The sequence below is a fragment of the Peromyscus leucopus genome, chromosome 6 (genome assembly GCF_004664715.2).
Source record: "Peromyscus leucopus breed LL Stock chromosome 6, UCI_PerLeu_2.1, whole genome shotgun sequence".
Taxonomy (NCBI): Eukaryota; Metazoa; Chordata; class Mammalia; order Rodentia; family Cricetidae; genus Peromyscus; species Peromyscus leucopus.
In genome coordinates, this window is record NC_051068.1 from 131440969 (window position 1) to 131446959 (window position 5991).

Here is a 5991-nt window from a genome sequence, read left to right on the forward strand (position 1 = left end):
GGGCCGGCCGGGGCGCAGGCCCGCGGGTGACTGGCCCTCGGCCTGCGGCGGGCGTGGCGCCGGGCGGCGGGCGCGGGCGGCGCCGCCGCGGGGGCGGGGCGGGCGGGGCGGGGCGGGGGGGGGGCAGCGCGGCGCGCGGAGGAGCGCCCCCTGCCGGCCGGCCGCCGCCAGCGGCGCCTCGTTGAGAGTTCACGGCCCCCACCCTCGGGCGCGCTCCCCAGCCGAGGGCCGTCGCGCTGCGGGTCTCCGCACAGCCTTTTTCAAAGGACAGCCGGAGATCCGTCGTCTTTGACGTCTTGTCTGCTCCTAAGTCTCTGAAGTGGGCGTGGGCGCCGCGAGCGTCCCCGTGCCCCGCGCCCCTTGCCCTGCCCAGTGCTTTGGCTTTGCTTGGCTTCGCTCCAGGACCCTCCTCCCAAACTGATGATCAGGTTTTTCTCCCCGCGTGCTGATTTACCCTATTTGCTGGTACCGTATGAAATCATCTTTAAATCACTTTATCTTGCCCTTTCAGAAGCCTCGACTTCGAGAGACAAGGCCTAAGCCCACGAAACATTAAATCATAAGAATATCACAGGGCAGTTAGTTTCCAGGTAAGCTAAGCGTAAAGAGCAGATGATAAGAGAAAGCTTTATCACCCACGCTCTTATGAACTGTAATTCTTCACCAGTGGTAGAGCATCAGACGGACCATTTATTAAGCTTTACTCAAGAAACTTACACTTTTGTTGAAATGAGTCAGCTACGTCAGAACCAAATGGGATTTTCATTGTAAGGGGGCAAAATCTTTTAAGAAGAAAAATGAATCTGAGTTAGTAAACTTGTAAGGAATAGCCAAGGCAAGTTAAGAAGATCCAGAGAAAGTGAGGCTGGTGTGGAGTAAATATTTGTGGGCCCAATGAACAAGAGTCCGTGGATGAAGAGGGTTATCTCAGAGGCAAGCCCTAACATGGCCTACTTCATAAATAACTGATTCTTCTGATGAACTTGCTATGATATCATTACTTGACTTTTTATATATCCTCTTAAGTCTGTGTAAATAATATTTGGTTAAAACTTAGTGGCCATATTTCCTAAACTGTTCTCTCTCTTTTCTAGGATCTTTTAAAAAGGTCTGATTAGCCCATGCCTCTGATCCCAGCACTCGGGAGCCAGAGGCAGGTGGATCTCTGTGAATTTAAGGCCAGCCTGGTCTACATAGTAAGTTCCAGTGTGGTGATGTATCGTGTCCCCCAATATACTGTGTCTCCCAATAAAATTTACCTGAGGACCAGAGGAAAAAGCCAGCCACTATATCAACATAGAAGTCAGGCAATGGTAGCACATACCTTTAGTCCTATCACCTGGGAGGCAGGGATCTCTCTGGATCTCTGTGAGTTCAATGCCACACTGGGGAACAGAGCCAAGCATGGTAAAACATGCCTTTAATCCCAGCACTAACCATAGAGGTCTGGAGGTCTGAACAGACAGACAGGAAGTGACAGAGCTGGGCAGGAAGAGGAAGTGATGTAGCAGGGCTGAGAAAGCCAATGAGAGAACAGAACAGAAAGGCATATAGGTGTGGGAAGACAGGAAGTTGGTCCCCTTGAAAACTGCAGAGTTGGTGAGGTGAGGTTAGCTGTGGCTTTTCCTATTCCTCTGATCTCTCTCAGGCATTAACCCCAATTTCTGGCTCCAAGTTTTTTATTTAATAAGACCGTTTAGCGATTCATCTACATTCAAGGGCAGCCAGAGCTGTGTAGAGAGACTCTGTCTCAAAACAAACAAACAGAATGTTTATTTATGTGTATGTAATGTATGCTTGCCTCCATGAGTTTGTGTACACTGTATGTGTCCAGGGCCCCTGGGAGCCAGAGGAGGGTGTCAGCTCCTCCATGTGGGTGATGGGAACTGAACCCTAGGTCTTCTGCAAGAGGAGTGGGGTCTCTTAACCATGCAGCCATCTCTCCAGCCACTCTCCTCTACCAGTGCTTACTAATACAGCATGTTGTTCAGAAATGTCGGCTTGTAAATCTCTCATCAGCAAGTACTCTCAATGTTATTTTACCCAAATTTCCGTTTCACTTTCTCAAAACCAGGAAGCTAACTTGAACTATCACAAGACTACCAGTAGCTGACCATTTTTAATGTGTAGATCTATACAGCTACCATTTTGCAAATTAATATTTACTGAATTGGGTAGGTGTGATGAGTTAATAAGAGACGGTATGGGGATTTCTTCGTCCAGTACTTGACGTATAATAAATGCTCAGAAAGTGAGAATGATTCTTTGTGGGGCTGGGGATGACCACCAGGGCCTTGCGCATGTGTTCTGACACTGAGCTACACCTCTAGCCAAGAATGTTGTGGATATCTGTTTAACTGGGCAAAGACGTGATACAGTTGTTTATGCAGTACACTGTTACTTTAACTGTGTAAAGGGGTGTCACATTTGTTCAGACTGTATTTGCTTAATTAGGTGAAGATGTGTTGCGTTTGTTTCATCTGGCCTGCCCAAAGCACTCAGTTGGTCTAATAAAGAGCTGAAAGGCCAGTAGTTAGGCAGAGAAAGGGTGGGCAGGGCTGGCAGGCAGAGAGAATAAATAGGAGAACTCTTGAAGAGAAGAAGAAGAGAATGGAGAGGAGAGGGGCACACCCAGGCCAGCCAGACCCGAGAAGCAGTGAAAGTAAGATATACCCAAGGAAGGCAGGCAAAAAGCCCCGAGGCAAAAGGGAGATAAGGAGAAACAGGCTAATTTAAGATAAAATGCTAGCCAGAAACAAGCCTAAGCTAGGCCAAGCATTCATAACTAATAAGAAGTCTCTGTGTCATGATTTGGGAACTGGTTGGTGGCCCAAAAGAAAAAGCCTGGCACACAAGAACTTCTGTTATCCTGGTCTACTCTCTCCTGTTACAGCCTAGCTACCACAGGTTGACAGATTCATAACATGATCAGCAGGCATCGAGTTATTGTAACGGGTCTTTCTTGTCGGACTTTCTTTGGACCGCCAGCCCCGAAATAATGACGTGGAGACTCATTAATGTTGAAAGCTTGGCCTTTAGCTTAGGCTTTATCCCAACTAGCTCTTAAATGAACCTGCTTCTGTTAATCTATGTTCTGTCTCGTGACTTTTTACTTCTCCATTCTGAATGCCCAACTCCTTCAGTATCTTGCTGGCTTCTCTTACTGTCCCAAATTCTAACCACCTATTTCTTTCTTTCTTTCTTTCTCTCTCTCTCTCTCTCTCTCTCTCTCTCTCTCTCTCTCTCTCTCTCTCTCTGGAAGTCCTGCCTATTCTCTCCTGCCTAGCTGTTGACCATTCAGCTCTTTATTAAATCAATCACAAAGATACATCTTCACACAGTGTACAATTATCTCGAAACACATTATGTTCCTGAGATTTACGTATGTAAACTCATATGCTCTTGGCCACTCAGTTGAGTGACTTGTTGAAGATTCCCAGTGAGCCCTGATCCAAACCTAGACCCCTCGACCAGATGTGGTAGCACAGACCTACAGTCCCACCACTCTGCAGGCTGAATGAAGCAAGGAGGATCAGGAATCCAGTGGTAGTCTGAGCTACTTAATGAGATACCTATTTCAAAACAAACAACAGGGTTGTGGGGAGAACCTAGATGCTGTCATCTAAACTCTTTACTCTCCCATCATAGTAAAGGTAATTTAAATTCTTCAATGTGTCTGTGCATGATTTATATGCTTCTCGTGCCTTACATATTTTACTTAATGATACTGTTGCTGTAACACCACAGTTTGGGGGTGGGGTGGGGGAAGAGAAATGTAATCTTTTAAATGTATTCAGGGTGCAAAAGGGAGGAGTACAAAGCAGAAGGACTTGTGAGTCTTTGTCTCCAGGAGGGCACGCTTGCATACTTCTTCCTGTAGGTACAGTACACCGCAAGCTTTGTTTCCAGGAGTGTGAACACTCCCCTGCAAGAGCCGCGCGCACACGAGAAGTCACGAACACCCAGTGCTTTGCAGCTCGTGCTTTTCATTTCCTGGTGTTGGTAGGATCTGATAGCTTTGCTGCTTGCCTTTTCAAACCCGTTCCTTTTGCTTGGCCTGTAACAGTCAATACCACATCCCCAGAGCGTGTAACTACGGAACTCTTTGGGAAGCCCAACAAGTATTTAGATCAAAGCAGACAAGGAAAAAAAAGTTCATGGTGAATTCGTTGCTGTAGAAAGAGATACCATTTCATCTCCAGCTTTTTGTTTGTTTCTGTGGGGTTTTTGTTTGTTTGTTTGGTTGGTTGGTTGGTTGTTTTTTTGCTATATATGAGACTAAACAACATGTAAGAATTAAATTCCTTTTGTCGAATTGGTGTAAGAAGTATCAAATAAGAGTCTTTTCTCACTTGCAAACGTTTTAATCCTTAGTCACTAAAACCCTTGTTAACTCAGAGACCCGCTGCTCCAGTCTAGGAATTGGATGTCCTTTTCTGTTTGGAGCAGGGACACCTTTGGCTTTCTCCATTTCCTGTGTGCCAGTTCTTTTCAAGCTAGCCCATTAAGTAAGATTGGGAGGTCTGCCCCAGCCAGTGGGGAAAACACACAGGCACAGCTTCCTTAGAGGAAGAACAGAAAAACAGGTGCACTTCCTGTCCAGGTATGTTCCCGCCTCCCGAGCACACCCTCTTGATCAAGAGTAACGTTTTGTCCAGACACTTCAGTTGAAACCGTAGTCTCTCTCTCTCTCTCTCTCTCTCTCTCTCTCTCTCTCTCTCTCTCTCTCTCTTACTCCAAACATACTTTTAGTATTAGAAGGCTACCTGATGAATCTATTCTTCTAAAGTAGATTTAAATTCTCAATTTTTATTTTAACTCCCTCAGTTACCGTGTTTTTGTTTCCGTGCTCAGGAGTCACTCAGTGACACCATCTTAAGGATGTGGCCTGTGACAGAGCTGGGCCAGTGCCAAGGAGTCGTTTGGATGGACGGTGGCAGCGGCCGGGGTACCCTTCATCAGTGTGACTAGAGTGTGTCTAACAGAGGAGCTTACCAAGAGGAGGCTTTGGGTTGGCGTCTGAAGCCCTGAGGAGCCTCTCACGCTTGAGTGAGGCAGAGTTGACAGAAGTCAATAAACAGGCAAAGCATCTCTATTTAAAAACACTGCTCAGTAGCTGTGTCTCAAGCACCCAGGGTTTGTCCGTATGAGGCTAAGTAGGCAAAGTCCCCGTGAGCGTGCACTGGTCCCTATTCTTTGGTGACTTGCAATCCAGTGGAGGAGGCTGATGCTAGTCGTAGAACAGAGGCAAAGCCAAATTACACTGTGGTGGTTGTGAAAGGAAAAGGTACAAATACACTAAACCCACAGTAGCTTGTAAAATTACAGTAGGGAATGCCGATCTGGAGCCCTGTAAGAAGACTTTGGCCATTGTCTAACATGGCTTAACAAGAACCATGGTGAACAAAGGCTAAAGAGGAGTCACCAAAACAGTGTGTGTGCCTTCATTTTGCCCTAATTAGAAAGGAGGAAATAACACTGCCGTGATGGTGCTAAAAAGGACTATGACTTAGACCAAGCAAGACAGAAGATGGTCTATTTATCCAGGGATCAGGGGTTCAAAGGGAGAATGGTCCAACAGGACAATGTGAGGGTCAGGATTGAAGAGGAAATTTTGTTCATAATCCCATATGTTTGCATGTAATAAAAGTCATACCATTAATAAATGAATCCATTGTCCAGTATGGTCATGTAGGATTGACTAGAGAGCTGCTATGTTGTAAAATTTGCCAGTATAAGATGGTAGGTGATAGAAGAAGAGAATAAATTTAAATTTATTACTTTTGTTTGGAGCTGCACTGATATTTTGGCTCCAAGATCAACACTTTCCTCTTAAAGTTGGGATGGTCGTGTTGTTATAAATGGAGGCATGGTCTTAGTAGTCCTTATATACTTTCTTAGCCGGTTAATTAGGAATTTTAAGCTTCTATTTTTGGACTCGTAATGCATAGTTTGTTATATTTAGAGCACATAAATCTTCAAGTAATTTTG

General features: G+C 45.7%; 1 long non-coding RNA gene across 1 annotated transcript; it reads left to right on the forward strand.

The window, feature by feature from the left end:
- Positions 1-153: 153 nt before the first annotated feature.
- LOC119088239 lies at positions 154-5670 on the forward strand. Its single transcript, XR_005091871.1, has 3 exons — positions 154-590; positions 1095-1196; positions 4855-5670. It is a non-coding gene; the product is annotated as an uncharacterized LOC119088239 (long non-coding RNA).
- Positions 5671-5991: the final 321 nt, after the last annotated feature.